This window comes from Globicephala melas, chromosome 1 (genome assembly GCF_963455315.2).
Source record: "Globicephala melas chromosome 1, mGloMel1.2, whole genome shotgun sequence".
Classification (NCBI taxonomy): domain Eukaryota; kingdom Metazoa; phylum Chordata; class Mammalia; order Artiodactyla; family Delphinidae; genus Globicephala; species Globicephala melas.
In genome coordinates, this window is record NC_083314.1 from 52,725,556 (window position 1) to 52,752,717 (window position 27,162).

At 41.8% G+C, this 27,162-nt stretch overlaps 1 protein-coding gene and 1 pseudogene across 4 annotated transcripts in view; both read left to right on the forward strand.

Annotated features, from left to right (window-relative positions):
- Positions 1-27,162, forward strand: part of ASTN1 (astrotactin 1) — a 328,202-nt gene that overhangs the window by 70,758 nt on the left and 230,282 nt on the right. The window lies entirely within an intron of this gene.
- On the forward strand, positions 10,191-16,015 carry LOC115863144 (casein kinase I pseudogene; annotated as a pseudogene).

The following is a 27,162-nucleotide window of genomic DNA, read 5'->3' on the forward strand; positions in this document are numbered from 1 at the left end:
AAGTGATATCCATGCAGCTGGTCCATGGACCACATTTTGAGGAGCCAGGTACTGCATGATTTGAAAATGGCCTTCAGATAAACTACCAGCTACCTCAAATTGGTTAGGTGAGGTAGTGGAAGGGTCCACCTTTCCACTGATGGCCTGCCATCTGCTACTTCATTATTTCTTGGCTTTGCCACCAGTTCCCAGAATTCATGTGTACCATGTACTTCTCTAAGTCTCAACACGTCTGCCTTCTATATGGGATTTAATGCTGCTCCTTTTCCTGGATTTGCGAGGGAATGATGACAGCAAATTACTATGATTATCTTCTGCGAATGGTGTTTTATAAGACCTGTTATCTGCCTCACTGTTGCTGTCATTTGAACACCATGCAGCTAGATGCTTTCCTGAACCAAAAAAGCTGATGATGTTTTGGTGACTGCATCAGTGAGTTGCAGAAAATGAGGAGTCTATAATCTTAGGGTAAGCTTCCCTTTAACAGGGTAAGGTATCACAGACTAAACTTTTGCTGTATCTTAACATATCTTACAAAACAAGTGGCCAGTTTATCACAGGCTGAAGCTGTGCACAGAGTGAGGAAAGTATAGGAAAAGGCTGAGGGACTTGTTCCTCTGAATTTTATTTCAAACAGTAAGCTGGTAGGTCAGTAAGTGGAACTCTGAAAGCCAGACCGAGGGAAGTTACAAGATGGGATAGAGAGGGGGTTCACTCTGGGATGGCATGAATGCCATGGGGCCTTGTGTCTGTGGACTCAGATAGCAGTGAGGCCAGTGGAACTAAAAATATGGGAAGTGAAAGTGGAAAAGAGGAATACAAAGGATGAATCTCTGTCATAATCAGTTGCAAAAAGCAACAACATTTAAGAAAATAGCTATTTTAATGTAAATAATATAAATTACTATTCATTGAGTGCTTTCAGTATGGCCAGTTCTCTACATACATTCTTTCAGATCCTCCTGCCAACTCTGAAGAGTAGCATAATTAAAAGCCCAGACTCTAAACTGCTTGGGTTTAAATCTGGTGTGAACCAATTCCTAGAAATCTGGCATTTTGAAGCATTTAACCTTCCTGTGCTGCATGTTTTTTACACGGTGAAATGGACATGAAAATAGTAACAATCTTGTAGGGTTCTCTCCAGGAATAAAGGACTTGATAAGTGAAAATTATTCAGAACAATGCTGGCATAGACTAATCTGTCAATCGGTGCTAACAATAATTATTAGCGTCTCATTGAGTTTGACTGCTTGCTTAAATGTGAGTTCTTTCCATGAAGCCAAGTTGTCTCTTCCAGTTTATAGTGGGATGACCATGTTAGTTATGGTGGAGAGGGAGTCATTTTTTTTTCTTTTTTAACATCTTTAATGGAGTATAATTGCTTTACAATGGTGTGTTAGTTTCTGCTTTATAACAAAATGAATCAGCTATACTTACACATATATCCCCATATCTCCTCCCTCTTGCGTCTCCCTTCCACCCCCTCCCTATCTCACCCCTCTAGGTGTTCACAAAGCACCGAGCTGATCTCCCTGTGCTATGCAGCTGCTTCCCACTAGCTATCTGTTTTACATTTGGTAGTGTATATAAGTCCATGCCACTCTCTCACTTTGTCCCAGCTAACCCTTCCCCCTCCCTGTGTGCTCAAGTCCATTCTCTATGTCTGCATCTTTATTCCTGTGCTGCCCCTAGGTTCTTAAGAACCATTTGTTTTTGTTTTTTAGATTCCATATATATGTGTTAACATACAGTATTTGTTTTTCTCTATCTGACTTACTTCACTCTGTATGACAGACTCTAGGTCCATCCACCTCACCACAAATAACTCAATTTCGTTTCTTTTTATGGCTGAGTAATATTCCATTGTATATATGTGCCACATCTTCTTTATCCATTCATCTGTTGATGGACACTTAGGTTGCTTCCATGTCCTGGCTACTGTAAATAGAGCTGCAATGAACATTTTGGTACATGACTCTTTTTGAATTATGGTTTTCTCAGGGTATATGCCCAGTAGTGGGATTGTTGGGTCATATGGTAGTTCTGTTTGTAGTTTTTTAAGGAACCTCCATACTGTTCTCCATAGTGGCTGTATCAATTTACATTCCCACCAACAGTGCAAGAGGGTTCCCTTTTCTCCACACCCTCTCCAGCATTTATTGTCTCTAGGTTTTTTCTTTTTTCTTTTTTTTGCAGTATGCAGGCCTCTCAGTGTTGTGGCCTCTCCTGCTGCAGAGCGCAGGCCCCGGACGCACAGGCTCAGGGGCCATGGCTCACAGGCCCAGCTGCTCCACAGCATATGGGATCTTCCTGGACCGGGGCATGAACCCGTGTCCCCTGCATTGGCAGGCGGACTCTCAACCACTGCGCCATCAGGGAAGCGCTCTAGGTTTTTTGATGATGGCCATTCTGACCAGTGTGAGATGGTATCTCATTGTAGTTTTGATTTGCATTTCTCTAATGATTAATGATGTTGAGCATTCTTTCATGTGTTTGTTGGCACTCTGTATATCTTCTTTGGAGAAATGTCTATTTAGGTCTTCTGCCCATTTTTGGATTGGGTTGTTTGTTTTTTTGATACTGAGCTGCATGAGCTCTTTGTAAATTTTGGAGATTAATCCTTTGTCCATTGCTTCATTTGCAAATATTTTCTCCCATTCTGAGGGTTGTCTTTTGGTCTTGTTTATGGTTTCCTTCGCTGTGCAAAAGCTCTTAAGTTTCATTAGGTCCCATTTGTTTATTTTTGTCTTTATTTCCATTTCTCTAGGAGGTGGGTCAAAAAGGATCTTGCTGTGATTTATGTCACTGAGTGTTCTGCCTATGTTTTCCTCTAAGAGTTCGATAGTGTCTGGCCTTACATTTAGGTATTTGATCCATTTTGAGCTTATTTTTGTGTATGGTGTTAGGGAGTGTTCTAATTTCACACTTTTACACGTACCTGTCCAGTTTTCCCAGCACCACTTATTAAAGAGGCTGTCTTTTCTCCACTGTATATTCTTGCTGCCTTTATCAAAGATAAGGTGACCATATGTGCGTGGGTTTATCTCTGGGCTTTCTATCCTGTTCCATTGATCTATATTTCTGTTTTTGTGCCAATACCATACTGTCTTGATTACTGTAGCTTTGTAGTATAGTCTGAAGTCATACTGATTCCTCCAGCTCCATTTTTTGTTCTCAAGATTGCTTTGGCTATTTGGGGTCTTTTGTGTTTCCATACAAATTGTGAAACTTTTTGTTCTAGTTCTGTGAAAAATGCCAGTGGTAGTTTGATAGGGATTGCATTGAATCTGTAGATTGCTTTGGGTGGTAGAGTCATTTTCACAATGTTGATTCTTCCAATCCGAGAACATGGTATATCTCTCCATCTATTTTTATCATCTTTAATTTCTTTCATCAGTGTCTTATAATTTTCTACATACAGGTCTTTTGTCTCCTTAGGTAGGTTTATTCCTAGATATTTTATTCTTTTTGTTGCAGTGGTAAATGGGAGTGTTTTCTTAATTTCACTTTCATATTTTTCATCATTAGTGTATAAGAATGCCAGAGATTTCTGTGCATTAATTTTGTATCCTGCTACTTTACCAAATTCATTGATTATCTCTTGTAGTTTTCTGGTAGCATCTTTAGGATTCTCTATGTATAGTATCACATCATCTACAAACAGTAACAGCTTTACTTCTTCTTTTCCGATTTGGATTCCTTTTATTTCTTTTTCTTCTCTGATTGCTGTGGCTCAAACTTCCAAAACTATGTTGAATAATAGTGGTGAGAGTGGACAATATTGTATTGTTCCTGATCTTAGTGGAAATGGTTTCAGTTTTTCACCATTGAGAATGATGTTGGCTGAGGGTTTTTTCATATATGGCCTTTATTATGTTGAGGTCAAGTTCCCTCTATGCCTACTTTCTGGAGGGTTTTTATCATCAGTGGATGTTGAATTTTGTCGAAAGCTTTTTCTGCATCTATTGAGATAATCATATGGTTTTTCTCCTTCAGTTGGTCAATATGGTGTATCACGTTGATTGATTTGCATATATTGAAGAATCCTTGAATTTCTGGGATAAACCCCACTTGATCATGGTGTATGATCCTTTTAATGTGCTGTTGGATTCTGTTTGCTAGTAGTTTGTTGAGGATTTTTGCACCTATGTTCATCAGTGATACTGGCCTGTAGTTTTCTTTTTCTGTGACATCTTTGTCTGGTTTTGATATCAGGGTGATGATGGCCTCATAGAATGAGTTTGGGAATGTTTCTCCCTCTGCTATATTTTGGAAGATTTTGTGAAGGATAGGTGTTAGCTCTTCTCTGAATGTTTGATAGAATTCGCCTGTGAAGCCATCTGGTCCTGGGCTTTTGTTTGTTGGAAGATTTTTAATCAGAGTCTCAATTTCAGTCTTGTGATTGGTCTGTTTATATTTTGTATTTCTTCCTGGTTCAGTCTTGGGAGGTTGTGCTTTTCTAAGAATTTGTCCATTTTTTCCAGGTTGTGCATTTTATTGGCATATAGTTGCTTGTAGTAATCTCTCATGATCCTTTGTATTTCCGCAGTGTCTGTTGTGACTTCTTTTTCATTTCTAATTCTATTGATTTGAGTCTTCTCCCGTTTTTTCTTGATGAGTCTAGCTAATGGTTTATCAATTTTTTTTACCTTCTCAAAGAACCAGCTTTTAGTTTTATTGATCTTTGCTACTGTTGTCATCATTTCTATTTTCATTTATTTCTGATCTGATCTTATGATTTCTTTCCTTCTGCTAACTTTGGGGTTTTTTTGTTCTTCTTTAATTGCTTTAGGTGTAAGGTTATGTTGTTTATTTCAGATGCTTCTTGTTTCTTGAGGTAGGATTGTATTGCTATAAACTTACCTCTTAGAACTGATTTTGCTGCATCCCATAGGTTTTGGGTTGTCGTGTATTCATTGTCATTTGTTTGTAGGTATGTTTTGATTTCCTCTTTGATTTCTTCAATGATCTCTTGGTTATCTAGTAGTGTATTGTTTAGCCTCCATGTGTTTGTAGTTTTTACAGATTTTGTCCTGTAATTGATATCTAGTCTCATAGTGTTGTGGTCAGAAAAGATACTTGATACAATATCAATTTTCTTAAATTTACCAAGGCTTGATTTGTGACCCAAGTTATGATCTCTCCTGGAGAATGTTCTATGAGCACTTGAGAAGAAAGTGTATTCTGTTGTTTTTGAATGGAATGTCCTATAATTATCAATTAAGTCCATCTTGTTTAATGTGTCATTTAAAGCTTGTGTTTCCTTATTTATTTTCATTTTGGATGATCTGTCCATTGGTGAAAGTGAGGTGTTAAAGTCCCCTACTATTATTGTGTTACTGTCGATTTCCCCTTTTATGGCTGTTAGCATTTGCCTTACTTATTGAGGTGCTCCTATGTTGGGTGCATGAATATTTACAGTTGTTATATATTCTTCTTGGATTGATCCCTTGATCATTATGTAGTGTCCTTCTTTGTCTCTTGGAATACTCTTTGTTTTAAAGTCTGTTTTGTCTGATATGAGATTTGCTACTTCAGCTTTCTTTTGATTTGCATGGAATATCTTTATCCATCCCCTCACTTTCAGTCTGTATGTGTCCCTAGGTCTGAAGTTGGTCTCTTGTAGACAGCATATATACAGGTCTTGTTTTTGTATCCATTCAGCCAGTCTATGTCTCTTGGTTAGAGCATTTAATCCATTTACATTTAAGGTAATTATTAATATGTATGTTCCTATTACCATTTTCTTAATTGTTTTTGGTTTGTTATTGTAGGTCTTTTCCTTTTCTTGTATTCCTGCCTAGAGAAGTTCCTTTAGCATTTGTTGTAAAGCTGGTTTGGTGGTGCTGAATTCTCTTAACTTTTGTTTGTCTGCAAAGGTTTTAATTTCTCCGTGAAATCAGAATGAGATCCTTGCTGGGGAGAGTCATCTTGGTTTTAGGTTTTTCCCTTTCATCACTTTAAATATGTCCTGCCACTCCCTTGTGGCTTGCAGAGTTTCTGCTGAAGGATCAGCTGTTAACCTTATGGGGATTCCCTTGTATGTTATTTGTTGTTTTTCCCTTGCTGCCTTTAATAATTTTTCTTTGTATTTAATTTTTGATAGTTTAATTAACCTGTATGTTGGCATTCTTCTCCTTGGATTTATTCTGTATGGGACTCTCTGTGCGTCCTGGATTTCATTGACTATTTCCTTTCCCATATTAGGGATATTTTCAACTACAATCTCTTCAAATATTTTCTCATTCCCTTTCTTTTTCTCTTCTCCTTCTGGGACTCCTATAATTCAAATGTTGGTGTGTTTAATGTTTTCCCAGAGTTCTCTAAGACTGTCCTCAATTCTTTTCATTCTTTTTTTTAATTCTGCTCTGCTGTAGTTATTTCCACTATTTTATCTTCCACGTCACTTATCCGTTCTTCTGCCTCAGTTATTCTGCTATTGATCCCTTCTTAGAGAATTTTTAATTTCATTTATTGTGTTGTTCGTAATTGTTTGTTTGCTCTTTAGTTCTTCTAGGTCCTTGTTAAATGTTTCTTGTACTTTTTCCATTCTATTTTCAAGATTTTGGATCATCTTTACTATCATTACTCTGAATTCTTTGTCAGGTAGACTGCCTATTGCCTCTTCATTTGTTAGGTCTGGTGGGTTTTTACCTTGCTCCTTATCTGCTTTACATTTCTCTGTCTTCTCATTTTGCTTAACTTACTGTGTTAGGGGTCTCCTTTTCACAGGCTGTAGGTTCGTAGTTCCCGTTGTTTATGGTGTCCGTGGCTAAGGTTGGTTCAGTCGGTTGTGTAGGCTTCCTGGTGGAGGGGACTGATGCCTGTGTTCTGGTGGATGAGGCTGGATCTTGTCTTTCTGGTGGGCAGGACCACATCCAGTGGTGTGTTTGGGAGTGTCTGTGATCTTATTATCATTTTAGGCAGCCTCTCTGCTAATGGGTGGGGTTGTGTCCTGTCTTGCTAGCTGTTTGGCATAGGGTGTCCAGCACTGCAGCTTGCTGGTCATAGAGTGGAGCTGGGTCTTAGCGTTGAGATGGTGATCTCTGGGAGAGCTTTCACTGATATTACGTGGAGCCGGGAGGTCTTTGGTGTACCAGTGTCCTGCACTTGGCTCTCCCACCTCAGAGGCACAGGCCTGACACCCGGCCGGATCACCAAGACGCTGTCTGCCGCACGGCTTAGAATAAAAGGGAGAAAAAAAGAAAGAAAGAGAGAAAAAAATAAAAGAAAAGAAAGTTATTAAAATAAAAAATTTTTAATAATTGTTAAAAATTAAAAAAATTAAAAAGTAATTAAAAAAAAAGAAAGAGCAACCAAACCAAAGAACAAATCCAGCAATGATAACAAGCGCTAAAAACTATACTAAAAAACAAAGAAAAAAAAAGAAAAAAAAGAAAAAAAGAAAAAAAAGAAAAAAAAAGAAAAAAAAGAAAAATAATAAAAAATAATAAAAATAAAAAAAATGTTCTAGAACCCTAGGACAAATGGTAAAAGCAAAGCTATACAGACAAAATAACACAACAAAGCATACACATACACACTCAGAAAAAGAGAAAAAGGAAAAAAAAAGCTATATATATATAAAAAAAGAAAGCAAGAAAATCAATAAACGAATCTACCAGTGATTATAAACTCTAAATACTAAACTAAGATAAACATAAAAGAAAAAAAATTCGATGCAGAAAGCACCCCCAAGTTTACAGTTGCTCCCAACGTCCACCACCTCAATTTTGGGATGATTTGTTGTCTACTCAGGTATTATACAGATGCAGGGTACATCAAGTTGATTGTGGAGATTTAATCCGTTGCTCCTGATGCGGCACGGAGAGATTTCCCTTTCTCTTCTTTGTTTGCACAGCTCCTGGGGTTCAGCTTTGGATTTAGACCCGCCTCTGCGTGTAGGTTGCCTGAGGGCATCTGTTCCCTGCCCAGAGAGGACGGGGTTAAAGGAGCAGCTGACTTGTGGGCTCTGGCTCACTCAGGCCGCGGGGAGGGAGGGGTACGGAGTGTGGGGCGAGCCTGCGGCGGCAGAGGCTGGCGTGACGTTGCAGCAGCCTGAGGCGCCCCGTGTGTTCTCCCGGGGAAGTTGTCCCTGGATCACGGAACCCTGGCAGTGGCGGCTGCACAGGCTCCTGGGAGGGGAGGTGTGGATAGTGACCTGTGCTCGCACACAGGCTTCTTGGTGGCTGCAGCAGCAGCCTTAGCGTTTCATGCCTGTCTCTGCGGTCTGCCTGATAGCTGCAACTAGCGCCCACCTTGAGCTCATTTAGGCGGTGCTCTGAATCCCCTCTCCTTGCACACCCCAAAACAATGGTCTCTTGCCTCTTAGGCAGGTCCAGAGTCTTTCCTGCACTCCTTCCTGGCTAGCTGTGGCGCACTAGCCCACTTTAGGCTCTGTTTATGTAGCCAACCCCAGTCCCTGGGGTCTAACCTCCGAAGCCGGAGCCTCAGCTCCCAGCCCCCGCCCGCCCCGGCGGGGGAGCAGACAAGCCTCTCGTGCTGGTGAGTGCTGGTCGGCACTGATCCTCTGTACGGGAATCTCTCCGCTTTGCCCTCGGCACCCCTGTTGCTGCGCTCTCCTCCGGGGCTCTGAAACTTCCCCCCACCCTGGTCTCCGCCAGTGAAGGGGCTTCCTAGTGTGTGGAAGCTTTTCCTCCTTCACAGCTCCCTCCCAGAGGTGCAGGTCGTGTTCCTATTCTTTTGTCTCTGTTTTTTCTTTTTTCTTTTTCCCTACCCAGGCACGTGGGGAGTTTCTTGCCTTTTGAGAAGTCTGAGGTCTTCTGCCAGCGTTCGGTAGGTGTTCTGTAGGAGTTGTTCCACGTGTAGATGCATTTCTGATGTATTTGTGGGGAGGAAGGTGATCTCCACATTTTACTCTGCCATCTTGAAGGTCTCCCCGAGAGGGAGTGTTAACAGTGTCAAAATACCCACTGGATATTTTCCCTTTATGTTTACGGCATAATAAGCGTCTATCTATAAAGAATATGGGGGAAATGATTTGAGAATGTAAAACATAGTGATCATGATTCTTTAGTGATTCTCGGGAGCTGAGGCAAAGGAAATCCATGCTTGCAGTGGTATATCAAGGCTCTCAGTTTGTGGCACAGTTCTTTTAGGGAATGAAAAGGAACTAAACCCTGTTATGGAACTATTTAGTCCTTGAATCAGGAAGGTATTTCAGGTGAGTTGTGTGAGACTCAAAAGGTAATTATTTACCAACTATCCAGTGTAACATCAAGTATTGGCTAAGTCCCATACAAGCATATTATTTAATCCTCTCTCACTCCTTCATGGTAGCTAAATCTTGTCACATAATCCCCCATCAGTGAGGAAATGATGGGCCTGGGATTCCTAAGTGACTTCCTGATCAAGGGCAAACAGCAAGTTGGAGAGGGAACCACCGCTTGTCTCCATAGCCAGTGGGCCTCCATTCTGCCTATTAACTCTGTGAGCCAGGCTAAGTCCTCGAAGAGCAATGCGCATTTGGGAAAGAAGAAACTCACGTCAAAATGACCCCTGACAAAAGGTAGTGGTGATCAAGAAGGGATAAAGATAAGGCCCAGGGGAGTGCTATTTCACAGTTGGAAAGCTGGGGAAGACGCGGGCATTGCCTCATCTAAATCTTTTCATCGTACAGAATACCTAGACCTCAAGGTCATGTGCAGTTAGCGTCAGCATGGAGACAAGAGCCCGTTCCTGGACTAACATTCATTCCACTCTCTCATAAAGTGCAGTTGCTTTTGCTGGGAATGAGAGGCTGTCAGTATAAGCGTCTGTGGCACCCTTTTAGAAGGAAATAGTTAAACTGGGGAAAATCATACCTTTTAATTATTGAAATCCTTTATTGATGCTGAGACATTGTTTGGTGAACATACATGGAGAATATTCACAGATATTATATATTACTGAAGCTCCCTCTTATTGACTTCTGCAACACAACATAAACACACAGAGCCCAATAAAACATGACTTTGTCTTAATAGCATTATGAATAAATTATTAAGAACTTTTTTTCTTCTGCAGTAATTTTACTAGTTTTTTTTTAAATAAAATCAAACCTTCTATAGGACTGTAATTAAAAGTAAAAGAACATGCAGCAGTTTTTAGCCATAATCCTCAGGAGATTAATAAAGAACGGTCAAAACTCAGACGAAAGAATATCCTGTTTGCTGAGGGCCTCCTTGAGAATGGCTTTCAAGGGGGCCATAACCTCTGTGATTGCTTACGCATCTCACCAACTGTGGCTGAAGTCTGTGCTGGAGAACTTGCCCAGAATGGCTGCTGCACCATGCTTGTTGGATGCCAATGGATGTTGCCAAGGTGAAGGAGTGGGTCTTCTTTTTTCTGCATTATTCTCATCTAGCACAAGCCTGGCCCATAGCAGGGCCTCTTCAAATGCTTGTTGGATCAGTTACTGTAGTACAGGCCATACCCTTTAACTACAAAGCCAGGTACCATAGTTTGGATTTCCTACTGAGTCAGCCTGGGGATCTGCTCAGAGCTAGTATACACAGTGAATAACTGTGATGAGAGATGGAGGACCCAGTTTAATGAGCAAGGGCTCCTGTCTCAGCCAGACCTATATTTTAGTGATGGCGGCACTGTCTTAACGCAAGTTACTTTGTCACTTTGACCCTCATTTCTTGAAAAATGATAATACCCACTTTTCAGGGGCTGGTGAGAGGACTGTGTGATAAACATGTAAAATGACCTAACTCAGAGCCTGGGAGCTTGTTCTTAGTAATCACCTGTGCTTGCCACCAGGTGGAAGCCCTGGAGGAGAGTCACCTGATCAGGAGCCAGCTATTAAGTCTGATTTATCTATTGCTTTACTACTCTTGCATACCCATTGAGTACCTGCTGCTCCATCCCTGTAGCTCAGTGTATCCTCTTCTCTGTTCTCACGTTAGATCAGTTTTAATTGAGTCTCTGTGGCTGCTGTCTCTGGCGTGGGTTCAGTCAACTCTCCCAGTGCCCAGTCCGGCCAACCCTGCCAGAGAGCTTGCAGAGGACCAATGTCCATCCTGTGATTTTGTATGCAAGGGCAGGGCTACTGTAGGTCACTGTTAGCCTGGCCAATTTCACTCCGATTTTTCTTCTGATTTCTTCATTTAGTCCCCAGATATATCTCCGCATCATCCATTTGCTTTTGTGTCTCATTATGAGCTAGGGGGTCACTCTCAAACCTTCTCTGTTGGGAGGTGAGAACATGTGTGATCTGTCCAAGACCGACACCAATCTGCATTGTTCAAGGCTCCCTGTATTGGAGGTCACTCAGCACCCAAACAGTGCTTCTCTCTGCAGATATAAGCTGGTTCTTTTAACACCTTTGAGGACAGGTAGGAGTTCTTATAATCCTTTTGCAGTGTGGAGAAGCTGAGGCAGGGAGAGTCAGATGTTTATTCTGTGTCATAGCATCAGCTGTGATGGTCAGGGAATAGCTTGTAGGGGACGCCTGCTCCTAGTTGGAGTTGATACCTCAAAGCAATACAGCTGGTTTACGGTTTCTCTGAAGTCTTTTGGGGTGGCACCATTGGTTTCTTCCTCTTTGGATGTTGGCCCGTTCTGTAGTGCTAGGAGTGATTTTTTCTTGCGTCTAAAGGAAGTTAGACACATTGAACGTGGATACCTAAACTTTTGAGGCCTGCCTTTTGGAAGATACCCACACCTTGGATACCATCATTTCTGAAAGAATATTGGGCTTGATTGAGAAAGTGTTTTAACGCAGTGATGACAATTATTAAAAACTTATACCTTCACTACCCCTGCTATTTAAGACTGTTTTTCAGGCAAAAGGGTGGTTGTGTTTTTTCTTGCACTTGGAATACTCCCTGGTGTTAGGATAGACTTAAAGCAGAGTTGAAAAGAACCCTTTGGTTCTCTTCTCTAGGGAATGCAGACATTTTGTCAAAGGGCTATTGACCTCTATAGAAACTGTGCTATATGAAAACAGCCTGAGGAGTCAGTGGTCCCAAATTTGAATCTCTCTTCCCTTATTTAGTAGCAGCATAACTTGCATAGGCTTCATCCTCTCTCAGAGTCTGTTTCCTTCTCTGTAAAATGAGGCCAATAGTACCTGCCTTTGAAAGCTATTATGAAGATTATATAAATGCCTAACACTGTATTGGCTCATAATAAGTACTGCGGACGCGCAGGCTCAGCGGCCATGGCTCACGGGCCCAGCCGCTCCGCAGCATGTGGTATTCTCCCGGACCGGGGCACGAACCCACATCCCCTGCATCGGCAGGCGGACTCTCAACCACTGCGCCACCAGGGAAGCCCGGTGCAGTCATTCTTTATCTTACTGATGGCACATCGCTTCTACTCATGTGTCACTCTCGCCCTATCATGTTTTTATAGGAAAATGTTTAGGGTTTCAGACTTTTTAAATGACATATACATAAACTCATATGAACTTACAAATCATAAGCGTATAGGTCAATGCATTTAAACAAAGCTAGCGACCCTGTATAACCAGGACCCTGATCACGAAAGAAAACAGAGTTAGCACCCTCCCCCAAATCCTCCTTGTGCCCCTTTCAGTCACCACCCCCTCCGCCAAGGGGAAGCATTAACTGGATTTGTAACACCATAGATTAATAGGATCACTTTTAAATTTTATATAACAGAATCATACAGTGCAAACTTTTCCCGTAGGTGGCTTCTTTTACTCTACAATATGTTTTTGTAAAAATCTGTTTCGTGTCACTGAGAGTAGCTGTAGTTTACCCACTATCACTGCAAAGTGGTATTCCATTGTGTGATTATATCACAATGTGTTTATCCATCCTATTTTTGATGGCCATTTGAGTAGCTTCCAGTTTGGGGCTATTTTGAATAGGGCTGCTATGAACATTCTTGTGCATGTCTTTTGACTCATATAGAAATGCATTTTAGTCAGGTATATACCGATGAGTGGAATTTCCGGTGTGTAGTGGATGCAAGTGCCTAGCTTTCATAGCTACTGTCAAATAGTTCTCCAAAGCTGGGTTTTTGGTTTTTAAAAGACAAAGTCATATTAGTGGTAACAAGACCAACCTTGCATCAGTAATAATCTTATACTTAGAAATGGAATCATCTTGCTAAAGCTGTACTTTATGTGCTACTCATAAATGGAATTTCAATACCCAGTTCTATCGCATATTAGTTGTCCTTACGTAGGAGTAATAATGGTCTTCTCTCATCCTGGACTCCTGAAGGCAAAACATTTTCCATGCAGGTACCAACCTTTCTCCGGATGTGAAAGCTTCAGCTTGTTCATTTTTATGGTACAATAAAAGCCCACTTTAAAAAAATTGGCCAGCAGGGGATTAGGGTATCAGTAGAAAAATTCTATGTGTATGCAGTTGCTAAGTTATCTTTATCCTGCTTGTTCTGTTCTGGAAGTGTATTACTAGGAGCTGTCAGTTGTCTTAAATGTTTTAATGAATAATACTTAGTTGCCTAAGGCTTTTTTAAAGCAAAGTACATAGATTTGTTTTAAATGCAGAGGGAGATGGAAAATAATAGATGTTCTGCCTTAACAAAAGCATCACCAAATGCCAGCTAACTGACCTCATTTCCCTGTTTCCAGCACAGTGAAATTTCATTATCATCATCATCTTTATTAACTAATTTTTATTATCAGTCTGTAAAACACTAAGGGGTTTATAGTAGAGTGAAGTGAAATGGAACATGTGTTGAAATTGGAATTAGGTACCTGGGAACAAGTCTGTCTGCCATTTACTAGTTCTGTATCTTTGGGACAATCACTTAACTTCTTCTACCTCAGCTTCCACAATTTTAAAAAGGAAGGGTTAGATTCCAAGACATGTAAGAATCTTTCCAGCTTTAGAAATCCTGTGATTCAAATTTTAATCAATTTGGGTAAGTTGATCGAAATGCATACAACCAAATTTTTTCTTGTAATTAAATATATTATCATTTTTACTTTCATAGCTTAAGAAGATAGATGCCCATGCTTTTCTGAGTTCAATGACTTTCACATGGACTTTCTTAAATAAATAAGATGAGAATGGTTGTCCTAAGTGAATTAAGGACAATAGTAAGAATCCTTCTACTTCCCAGTTATAGTTTCCTTGAAATTGCTCTTTCTTTATTTAGTAAAGAGGGAAGTGGAGCAGAGGAGGGGGAAATCCACTGGGCAATAATATTGGCAAAACATTGAACTGTCCCAACCTCAAATATCTTCTTAGTTTTTATTTAATATTAGTATTTATTTATTTAGAAAAATATACATTAAGCAACAGCTATTTGTCAGGGACTTAAGATCTAGAAATAGGTTAACAGAAACTCACACAGTCAATGAAAACCTGCACAGTCAATGAAAGTCTCTTGTGTCTAAAAATACAACAGATCAGATATTTTGCATGATTTTCCCTTTTAAAATAACAAAATAATGGAATATACTATATATGTTCATTGTGGAAAATTTCAGACCTGATTTTTTTTTTTAACAGCCTGTACACATCATAAAATCTAAGCTAGGACTTTAAAGGAAGATTATATATATATTGATTTATTCTTTTTTACCTGCATGTTTTGCCCTGGAATATAATTATATTGAAAGGCTGGTAAGAATGATGTTTTTGGAGAAAAAGAGTACATAAAAATCAGCTTTGGAGTTTTTTAACATAATACTTTGTGTTTAATTTTTAATTATGGAGGCATAAGAGATTATATCCAGTGTGTTGAGAATTGATATTGCTTAATGGAAACGTTTTCTTCCCTACTATTATATATATTATTCATAGAAAAAAGTGGTCTTTTATGAAAGGCCGGCTGGTCCTTTAAGAGAGGAACTTCCTCAGAGTAGCTGCTAACAGTGGTTTTGATTTGCTGCCCAACATTCACTTACAGGCTCATTTAACATTAATAGGTGATCTCGGTTCACTTCATGACCTCTTGGAACCTAAATCACAGACAGGGTCATTTAAGAGATTTGGGGAGAGTAGACAGCCAGTTAGCAACTTTGGGGAGCTCCGGCTAGAAAAGAATCTTTATACAAATGAATACTTAACTATATCAATTGGAGCCCATCAAGTCCCAGGCGCAGCAGCTGCACCTGGAGTACAGCTTCTAAGCGCAGCTCAGCGCCGCAGAGGGCATGCGCCAGGTCTACTACTTCGGCCTGTGAGGGAAGTACTACAACACCACGGAGCTGGAGCTGCTCGGGTCTGGCCTGGAGGACCTGTTCCACTCCTGCAACCAGAAGATGACGCTCAAAACGGTGCTCAGGATCGCAATCCAGCTGGTCAGGCGCATGAAGTACATGCACACCAAGGGCCTCACCTACCGGGACGTGAAGCCCGAGAACTTCCTGGCTGGGCTGCCGGGCACGCCATCCACAATCATCGACTGACTCCGGCCTAGCCAAGGAGTCCATCAACCCCGAGACCAAGAAGCACATCCCGTACTGCGAGCACGACGTGCTACATAAGCCTCAACACACCTGGGCAAGGACCAGAGCCGTTGTGATAACCTGGAGGCGCTGGGCTACGTGCTTCCTGTGCGACAGCCTGCGCGGGCAGAGGCTCAAGGCCCACGCGCTCAAGGAGCGCCAGCGGAAGATCCGGGACGCCAAGCGGGCCACGCCCACCGAGAGCCTCCCCGAGAGGTTCCCGGAGATGGCCACGTACCAGTGCTACGGGCGGCGCCTGGACTTCTTTGAGAAGCTGAACTCTGACTACCTGCACAAGTTCTTCACTGCCTCTAACCGCAGCCGCTTTGTGTTTGGTTACCAGTCCGACTGGGCCGGGAAGGCCCGGCCCACGCCTATGGCACGGTCCACACCAGCCTGCCCTCGCAGCCTCAGGCTCGGGACAAAGCCTTGCTACACAGCAAAAACCAGGCACTGAACTCCATCCACGGGGAGCTGAATGCCGACGACACCACCGCTGGTCACTTCGGTGTCCCCATCACAGTCCCTGCAGACGTGGAGGTGGCTGACGACACCAAGTGCTGCTGTTTCCTTCAGAGGAGAAAGAGAAAATCGCTGGAGCCACGCAAGTGACCCTGGAGCGGTGGTCCCTGAATCTTCCCGCTGCAGCCCCTCGGGGCCAGCTTGGCCATGGCCATGTGGCCGCAGCCGGACGCAGACTGCCAGGCCAGCAGAGCTGCCCTCGCCACGTGGGATCACTTACTTTACATGAGACTTTGGACGAGATTCCTTACACCTGTGTCTAGTCCGCCCTTCCAAGAGCATTAGCTATTTAGAACAAGGAGAAAAGAAAACTCCAGCGGCCGCTCTGCCTTGCATCTCCGCCCGTGTCTGCTGAGTAAGTAGTGCAGCCGCCGGCCCCGTTAGTGCCATAAAGTGCAGCTTCTCTCCCTCTATCCAGAGGCCGTTTTCTCCTGGGGTCGCTGTGGGACGTTGCTGCCAGAGGTGAGCCCGCCCTGGGCCTCCCCAGGCCAAAGGGGAAGGCTGGGTGAGGGCGGCCCCCAGCCAAAATGCTGCTCCAAAGCCTGGGCCGGCAGGTGTGGCCGGCGGGGAGTTCCTGCGCACCTACTCCAGCCGCTGCCCCAGGGCCCAGACCTCTGGGCGGCCACCACTGGGCCCCTTGGGTGGTGCCAGGTGTGCCTGGTTTTCTTGTGTTGGCTCGCCGCTGCCGACCGAGCAGTGGGAGATAAGCGTCTTAAAGCCAGTCCCAGACCCACAGTGGGCCCGGTCCGAGCGGTCAGCGTGGTCTCCCGGAGGCCGGAGTGCTGCGCGGTTAGAGCAACTGGGGGCGTTCCCTGCGGCGTGTGCATCTAGGTCTTGCCTTACAAAGTGTACAGAAATGGCACTTCGTTTCTCTGATGCTTCCTGGAGGCCACAGAATTTAGGGGCTTTTTTTTAAAAAAAGGAAAATGAAACCAAAATAATAATAATAATGATTATCATGCAGGCTTTGCTAAGTGCCAGGCGCTGTATTATTTCATCTTTATGACAAATCTTTGATAGAGGTATCATTACTAGAGCCAGTTTCAGGTGAGGAAATTGAGGCTTAGGTTTATTAAATGAGTTGTGTAGAGACACACAGCTGATAGATGATGAGATTAGGATTTAAACCATGTTCTAACCCCAAAGACTGTGTTCATGGGAGCTGCAGTTGTTACGGGTGAACCTATGTGGAGACATTTCTGTATGAAATAAGGTGGAGGTGTTTGGCAGTTGGGAAAAAAAAATAGTTATGGGACTTTTCTTGGAAAATATCACGGCATTTTCTCAGTGGTGGTGATGATTGGAGAACTGATACTGATGAGCAAAAATTATAGGAGTTTTGTCAAGACTGGGGACGAGTGAGGAAACTGTTAAGATCTCTGCATGAGTTGTTCTAAACTGGGTTTACTTGTAGAAGTTAGCTATATTGGACTTGAGGTGCTTAAGCAGGCTTTGGGTATCTGGGATTCGTGCATCTGAATGACATCCAAGTTTTCTCTCAAAGCTAGTGTTCAAAGAGAGAGTGTGTCATAGACGTGCAAAAATTACTGCTGTGGTCTTGTTAGTGGGTTGATCTGCAAGAAGCAGCAAGAGTAAAAACACTTATTGATCTTTGTTCTTATTTCACAAGATCATTTTGGCTATCAGGATCCTTGTGATTCCACATGAATTTTAGGATTTTTTTCCTATTTCTGCAAAATATGCCATTGGAATTTTTCATAGGCATTGGATTGAATCTGTAGATCACTTTAGATAGTATGGACATTTTAACAATATTGAGTCTTTCAATCCATGCACAGGGATGTGTTTCCATTTAGACTTCGAAACAATACGAAGCTGTGCTAATCAAAACAGTATGATATTGGCACAATGGCAGACATATAGACCAATGGAACAGAATAGAGAGTCTAGAACTAGGTCCAAGCACACACTGTCAAATTATCTTTAACAAGATTGCCAAGACTACACAATAGGGAAAGAATAATTTCTTTAATAAATGGTGTTGGGAAACCTGGATATCCACGTACAGAAGAATGAAGTTGGACCCTTATGTTAAAAATCAACTCAGGGGCTTCCCTGGTGGCACAGTGGTTGAGAGTCCGCCTGCCGATGCAGGGGACATGGGTTTGTGCCCCGGTCCGGGAAGATCCCACATGCCGCGGAGCGACTGGGCCCATGAGCCATGGCCGCTGAGACTGTGCGTCCGGAGCCTGTGCTCCGCAACGGGAGAGGCCACAACAGTGAGAGGCCCGCGTACCGCAAACAAACAAACAAAAACAAACAAAAAAAATCAACTCAGAATGGATTAAATACTTAAGCATAAGACCTGAAACTATAAAACTTCTTGAAGAAAACAGAGGGAAAATCTTCGTAAGATTGGTGTTGGCAATCATTTTTTGGCTATGACATCAAAAACAGGCAACGAAAGCAAAAGTGGACAAGTGGGACTACATCAAACTGAAGAGCTTCTTTTAAAAATATATATATTTATTTATTTTTGTCTACGTCAGGTCTTAGTTGCGGCACGCAGGATCTTTCGTTGTGGTGCATGGGCTCTTTGTTACAGTACGCAGGCTTCTCTCTAGTTGTGGCGCATGGGCTTCTCTCCAGTTGAGGTCTGTGGGCTCAGTAGTTGTGGCATACAGGCTTATTTGCCCTGCAGCATGTGGGATCTTAGTTCCCCGACCAGGGATCAAACCCGTGTCCCCTGCCTTGGAAGGTGGATTCTTAACCACTGGACCACCAGGGAAGTCCCTCAAACTGAAAAGCTTCTGTACAGCAAAGAAAACAATCAACAGAGTGAAAAGGCAACCTATGGAATGGGAAAAAATATTTGCAAAGCATATTATGATAGGAGGTTAATAGCCAATATATTAAGGAACTCCAATGTTAAAACCAAATAACTTCATTTAAAAATGTGCTAAGAACTTGAATAGACATTTCTCCAAGGCACACAAATGGTCAACAAGTTTATGAAAGATGCTCAACATAATTAATCATCAGAGAAGTGCAGATCATGAGCTATCACTTCACACCTGTTAAGATAGCTATCATAAAAAAAAACAGGAAATAGCATTGGTAACACTGTGGAGAAATTCAAACTTTTATACACTGTGGGAATGTAAAATGGTACAGCCACTGTGGAAAACGTTATGAAGTTTCCTCAAAAAATTAAAAGTAGAACTACTATATAAAATAATCCAGCAATCCCACTTCTGGGTATTTATCTAAAATAATTGAAAACAGGATCTTGAAGAGATATTTGCGTTTCCATGTTCATTGCAGCATTATTAATAATAGCAAAGATATGGGACAATCTAAATGTCCATTGATGAAAAAATGAAAATAATCCATCACTGAAGGACAAATAGTGCATAGTTCCACTTACATGAGGTATCCAAAGTAGTAAAACTCAGAGAAACAGAAAGTAGAATGGTGGATGCCAGGGACCAGAGGGAGGAAGAAATGGGAAGATGCTTTTCCATGGGTACAGAGTTTCAGTAATACAAGATGAAAAAATTGTAGAGCTCTGTTGTGCAGCAGTGTGTATATAGTTAACAGTACTGTACTATACACTTAAAAATTTGTTAAGAAGGTAGATTTCATGTGAATTGTGCCCCCCCCCCCACGCAAAAGCAAACATTGAGAATGAAAATACATATTGAGAATGTGAGAAGGATAAAAAGAGAAGGCAGGGACTTCCCTGGTGGCGCAGTGGTTGAGAGTCCGCCTGCCGATGCAGGGGACACGGGTTCATGTCCCGGTCCAGGAAGATCCCACATGCTGCAGAGCGGCTAGGCCCGTGAGCCATGGCCGCTGGGCCTGTGCGTCTGGAGCCTGTGCTGCGCAGCGGGAGAGGCCACAACAGTGAGAGGCTCACATACTGCAAAAAAATAAATAAATAAAAAATAAATAAAATAAAATAAAATAAAAAGAGAAGGCAGTGGGCTTGAGATTATGGACATTTGAATTGGCAAAGTCCAGGGCAAGGATCTAGAGGAAGAAGGGCAGTTGGATTTTACTCAGAAGACAATCATGTACTCAGGCAGCCTGTCTTCATTTAAAACCACCTGTGTGCATTTATAGTGCATTATATTCATTTGAGAGGCAGGATATACAGTGGCTAAGGACATGCAGTTTGGTGTCAGACTGACCTGGGTTTGAGTCTTGGCTCCTCTGATTATGAATTGAAATTTTCTTAACTTCTCTCAGCCTTGCTGTTCTCATCTGTATAGCAGAGAACAATATCTATTTCAACTGAGAAGATTAAGTGAGGTAATTTGTGTAGTGATCTCAACTGAAAATTGTGATGATTTTTTTTCAGCAAGGAGGCAGCATTAGTACATAAGGCTGGAGCCTGAAAGTTCGTGAAATTTCAGGCAAGGATATTTCTACAAGGCAGGCTCTCTTGGGAGCTGATGTCAGTATCAGTATTTGTATGCAGATCTGTACCCAAAACATAAACCCCAGAATATAAACCTTCAATGAAATTCAGAGACCTAACAGCCCTATATACAAACACACAGCTTGAAAAGTCAGCTTTCACATACAATTAAGAAAAAAATTGAACTTTAAAAAATAAAACTGTTAGTCGTTAATCTATGGGAAAAGTTGAAATCTCTCCTTTTCTTTGTTGATGTTTCTTTCATTTTTTGATGAAATCTCCCCACGCTGTCATCCTTCAATCATCTAGGTCCCATTCAGAAGCAGGGAGAGCTCTGGCAGAGCCAGTGTTGCGGGTGTGTGCAGGGTCTTCTTTTGCTTGTTTTTCATTGTTGCTTCCTGGGCTTGCTCTTCCGAAAAGGGCAAATGGGACATCTCAGAGTATTAACTTACCAGACAGGGGTTATTAAATGATATGAATGTGGTTGCCGTAGGATTTTGCAATTCTTCTGAGTTGGTAATAACTGTTTTAAAGGAATAGGTAAGAGAGGGTTTCCTTAAGTCATCAGGTGGTGTCCTGCCTGTGCCCGGAATGGTCTAAGTCACTGTTCTTCTGGTAACTCTAAGTTGATGGATGTCATATACGGTATTCTGACACTGAGTGTTAAAATAAGTGCCCTTTAGACTTCAGCAAAATACTTGGCAAGGTCTTCCACATGGGCTTTCCAGACTTGATGGAAGGAGAAGGCAGAATCCTGCTCCAAGTAAGCAGATTCATATGTGGTTGTAATTTGATAGTGGATTCTAATCATATTTTTTATTCAGTCACTCATTCAGTGTCAACAGATAGTTAGTCAGAGCTTTACCATGTGTCAGACCCTTTTCTAGGTACTGAGAATGTGCTAGTGACCAAAGGAGACAAAGCTCCTGCCTTCATGGAACTTATATTCTAGTGCCGCAGGGCTCTTTCCTTAGACCCGTCTTGTTCAACATTTCTGTAATTGATTTCTGTAACATTCAGAAACATGTGTGTCCTACGAAGCCACAGTAATAAAGACAGTGCACTACTGGCATAAGGCTAGACATATAAAAATGGAATGGAATTGAGAGTACAGAAATAAACCCTTATATTTGTAGGCAATTCATTTTTGACAAGGGTGCCAAGACAATTCAATGAGGAAAGTGGTGCTGGTACAACTACACAACTGCGTATCCATGCAAAAGAATGATGTTGAACCCTTACCTCACACCATATGCAAAAAATAACTCAAAGTGGATTTAATATATAAATGTAAGAGCTAAGACTGTAAAAGCCTTAGAAGAAAATAAGTGTAAGTCTTTGTGATCTTAGATTAGGCAATGCATCTTAACTGTGGCACTGAAAGCACAAGCAACAAAGGAAAAAATTAGATAAATTGGGCTTCATCAAAATTTGAAACTTTTGTGTTTCAAAGAACGACATCAGGAAATTGAAAATACAACCCACAGAGTAAGAGTAAATATTTGCAAATCATGTATCTGATAAAATATCCAAAATACTTTAAAAAATCATGTATCTAAAATATAAAAGGAACTCCTACAACTCAATAATAAAAAGACTAAAGATCCAACTAAAAATTGGGCTAAGATTTGAATAGACATTCTCCAAAGATATCCACATGGTCAGAAAGCCCATGAAATGGGCTAATGCTCAATAGCATTAGTCTTTAGGGAGCTACAAATAAAAACCACAGTGAAATACCACTTCATAGCCCTAGGATAGATATAATCAAAACCAAACAATAATAAGTGTTGACAAGGATGTGGAGAAGTCAGAACCCTCATACACTGCTGGTGGGAATGTAAAATTGTTCAGCTGATGTGGAAAATGATTTGGCATTTCTTCAAAAGAGCTAAACATAGAGTTACCATATGACCCAGCCATTCCACTTTCAGGTATATACTCAAGAGAATTGAAAACATCTGTCCACAAAAAACTTCCACATGAATGTTCATAGCAGCATTATTTATAGCATTCAAAAATGGAAACAATTCAAGTGTATGTTAACTGAAGAATGAATAGACAAAGTGTGCTGAATCCATACAATATACTAGTATTTGGCCGTAGAAATAAAGTACTGATAAATGCTACAACATGGATGCATCTTAAAAAACATGATTCTAAGTGAAGGAAGCCACACACAAAAGACCATATATTATATGAATCCATTTCTATGAGATGTCCATAACAGGCAACTACATAGAGACAGAAATTCATGATTGCCAGAGGACAGAGGGAGGAGGGATGGGGACTGCTAATGGGAATAGAGTTTCTTTTTAGGCTGATGAAAATTTTCTGGAATTAGGTAGTAGTGATGGTTGTATAACTTTGCAAATATTAAAAATCACTAGATTGTACAATATAAAAGGGTGGATTTTATGGTATGTGAATTATATCAATAAAAATGCTTATCATAATTATAGGTTACATGAAACTAGCAAGGGGAATATTTGCATTGGATGGCAAAAATGGCAAAGTCTATACTCAGAAGAATCTTGACAGATTGGAAAGATGGGCTGAATCTGAAAAGGTAAAATTTAGAAGGAATAAACATAGAGTCTTAAAACTGCATTTAAGAAAAACAATAACAGCCCTATAAAATAATTCCAGGCTTTAGTTCACAGAGAGCCTGTTGTGAGTCAGCAGAATGTCACATCCTAAAAGGTTAATGTAATGTTTGCAGCATTAACAGAAGTATAGTTACTCCAGTGGGATATTAACATCATTTTTTTTTTTTTGAGCTGGTCAAATGACACCCAGACTTTTGAGGTCAGTTCTGGTCGTTGTGATTCAGGAAATATCTAGTTCAGTGGGTGAATCTAGCCCAAATACATATTATATTTGGCTTTCACGAAGTCTGTGTTCTCATTTGAAGGCATTTTGGTAAGATGGGCCTCTTACCACCAGCCCTATCACTCCTTCATTACCACAAGCAGGGCCAGACTCATACATGTATTTTACCCACATCCTCCTTATTAACATTTGAATTTAGCCCCTCTCTCCACCCACTCTTGAAAACAAAGGCATGTAAAAAGGATGGTAAAGGCGTCCCAAGACATGTTGAAAGGATAAGGAACAATTGAATGAACTATTATGCTTCATCAGAAAAAGATCTGGGAACCATGGGAGCAGACTTCAAATATCTGAAGGTCTTTCATGTAGATGTGGGAAAAGACTAATGAATACAAGGGATTGATGGGTTGAGGCTTCAGAGAAGGAGATGTTTTGACTCAAAGTAGAGAGCATTTCAACTGAGCTCCCTGTGGATGGGTGGTCTTTATTCAAAGGTGGAGGGTTGGTTGAGCTTTGTTGGCACAAGCTGGATGACCATTTAAATGGATATAGGATCTAGATGACTTTTGTAATCTCTTCTAGTTTTAAGATTTCATCATGATGCTAATTATCTGTCAAGCCACCCTGCTGGTTTATCTATTAGACATTCTACCAAGGGACTGCAAACGTAAGACTGTCTCATGGATCTTTGTCCTTTAGGAAGCTCACAGTCTAGAAGGAATTATAAGAATACCAACACCATGTGTTGTATTGTATTATATTGTATTGAATTGTGTTGTTTGTATTGCAGTGATGATGGTGGTGATTGAGGAGTGTGTGTGTGTGTGTGTGTGTGTGTGTGTGGTGTGTTTCGCAAGTGTGTACATTTATGCTCATGTGAGCAGGGCTAAACTAATACGTGGGCCAAGAGTGCTTTTGGTGTCAGAAGTGAAGAGGATGCCCTATTTTTATTAAACAAAATAAGAGCTTCACTCAGCCACTGACTGATAGCACCCTGGGAAAGGTGACTGTTTTCAGTGACTTCTAATTTCTATTTCAGTGTCTGATTGCAAGGTCTTTGCTAAGGGTCAGTTTTGATGCAGTTTGTAGGGTTGTAGAAGAACCTCAGCCAGTACTGGGGAGAGTGTGATATGCAGGTGGAGAGCCGGGCTTGGGCTGGGTGGTGCAGGGAGGGCGAGTGAGAATAAAGATACAACTCTTTCTGCATGTGTCTCTGTGTGAGTTATGAGTGTGTGTGAGAGAGGGTGGTGTGGGTGGGTATATGTATCCTGTGGGGTATCAGGTAAGGCTTCTACCGTTCTATGAACTGGACTCTGGAAATTGAGGAGTACTTGTATTCATTGATCTTATTTGCCTCAAATATTTTCAGCGTATAGTGTCCCTCTGGTGCCTCTTTCTCTGAATCTGTCTCTCTCCTTCCAGGCATAGCTATGGAACAAAGATTAATTAATACATTAACTAAATTATACAAATGGCTTTAACTGCCCTCCATAGGAGCTTTTGTTATTGGAAGGGTCAAATCTGGTCCCATTCAGAAGCAATCCAGAAACGCTCATGGAGCCGTCAAGGACCCCCAGGTGGTGTGAGCTTCCCCACTGAGCAGGAAGACTCTTTTTCTTTTTTTGAATTTTATTTTATTTTATTTTTTTATACAGCAGGTTCTTATTAGTCAGCCATTTTATACACATCAGTGTATACATGTCAATCCCAATCTCCCAATTCATCCCACCACCACCCCACCCCCCCACCCCCCCGCCACATTCCCCCCTTGGTGTCCATACGTTTGTTCTCTACATCTGTGTCTCTGTTTCTGAGCATGAAGACTCTTGACATCAAACAAAGTACAGAGATCTGGGAGCTCCATGCCTCCGCATTGATGAGATTAGGCAGGGGCTCCTGGGTAACCTCCTCTGCTTTTGAGAAGGACTGGCTGTGCTGGTTACGTAAACCAAGAAAAATCACCATCCTTTCTTGCTGGCTCACTGCCCATTATCCCTCCCGTAGACGGGAGGGGTGTGTGGTGGGGGGAGAGAGAAGAGACAACATGCAGTAATTTGGCCAGTTCTGACTCTGGGCCAGACAAAGCAGTTCATATCCAACAAGTATTGCTGGTTTCTAAACCTTAATGGAAGAATTTTGATGTGTTGATTACCCTGTTTTGTTGAGGAAGGAAGGAAGGAGGAAGAGAAGGAAGAAGGCGGGAGGGAAGAAATACTCCACATGTGCTTGTATATAGTTACGTGAGCTTGGAGAATGGTGTGCAAAGATATATTCTGAACTTTAATGTTAGTTACTTCCGGGAGTGGGATTGCAAGGCAAACGGGCAGAAGTTTCGCTTCAAAAGCTTCTCAGTTGTTTGACGTCTTAGAATGAGCATGCTACATTTTAAGCGAGAAATGTTTAAAATAATTTTTAAAATAGGTAATATCAACCGAGTGTAGGATTTTTCAGAAAAATTAAAGTAGCACCTCTTGCTTTGTTGTTAACTCCCAAACACATGTATTTTTCCCTTGTGAATGTCCTGTCTGCCTTTTTGATTTTACTGATGGTGACACTAGCTACATTCTGTGAAGTGGCTAATCAGGCATGTGGCGAATGTCACAGCTGTTCCAACTTCTCTATGTCTTTGGCTTATCGGCCTGATTCCCAAGCTCAAGAAAACTGCCTCTGTTTTGCCCCTTATGAGATGGCTGGACACTTAGGAGTGAATATTATTCAACTCTGGCAATGGAAGTTTGTCTTGGCTTCTCGGTGGTGGCAGAAGCAGAGGCAGGCCAGCATCTCCGTGGGTAGCAGTAGGAAGCCTTCCATTCTCTTTAGGTGCTTAAGCAGATTTCCAGTTCAATTCTGTCACATCTGAGGGGTTCAGATATCTTTTCAAAACCCAAGCCTTTAAGCTTGTACTAAACTGAAACTCTGAGGCACATGAGGTTGGTTCCTCATCACTATGACTGGAGTTGAAGATTCAAAAAGATGAGGTGATAATAATACCTTACAGATATATAACTTCTTTAAGCAAAGCTCTTTGCAAACAGCTCAGCAAACCCCAGGACTGACAGCCCAGCTCGGCCAGTGCTGAAATGCAGCCGTGCCCTGAACAAAGCCACCTCCAGGGTCAGCAAGCCACCTTCAGAGAGACCTTATCTCCCAGCTTCGTTTGGAGAGGTGAAAATGAAGACTGTATCTACCAGCAGTGGCAGGGACACTTTTTTGAAGCAAAATGTAATTACCAGAGTAGGAGCTGGCCTCGAAAGTGGGGATTAACACTCCCTCGCTCCCACCAGCATCTTGTGCTCTCTGAACAGCTCCAGCAAGATTTGGGGTTTTATGCTTCCGTCCAAAAGCTGGCTCTGTTTGAAACACGGTTGAGGACTGCAGACCACAGAGACATTGATTCATTGCAATGAGGGGAAAGGATTTAGCAGTATTTCTTGTAAGCCTAGGCAGCCTGAGGATGGAGGTGGGGATCAGAGGAGATTCACAGGGTCTGAAGGTTGAAAAAGAGGCCATGCTCACCTCCAAATAATAAATACCATTCAGTCTCCTGCTGAATGGGCAGAATTCCACATACGACTTGCTGAGCGCACTGCTGAGGGTGGCTGACTCCTCACGGTCAGCATCCCAGGTCCTGTTTCTTTACTCTTGCACCTCAAGAACATCCCTGAAAGATGCTTTTCTCTTCTGGGCAAGTCTCTCATGCAACCAGCTTAGGAGTCTGAAAATTGGTGTTTTCTGTTTTGTCCTGGTCGGGAACCCTGATGACTTCATGCAAGTCACTGCCCCTCTTGGTGCCTGATTCTTCACTTGCAGCACAGAGAGGTTGTACCAAATCAGGATCTTTACAAATGGTGTCTCCCAGAGTCCTAGGGATTTTCACTAACAGGCTTCAGCTGCCATCAGGAGGGTGGGAAGATGGAAATGATGGGACTCTGAGCCCATTATCTCTGCTGGGATGAGAACCATTCTTCTTTTACCTCTGTTGACATAGTAAGCGTCTCTTTAAAGGTTTCTTTTGAAGAAA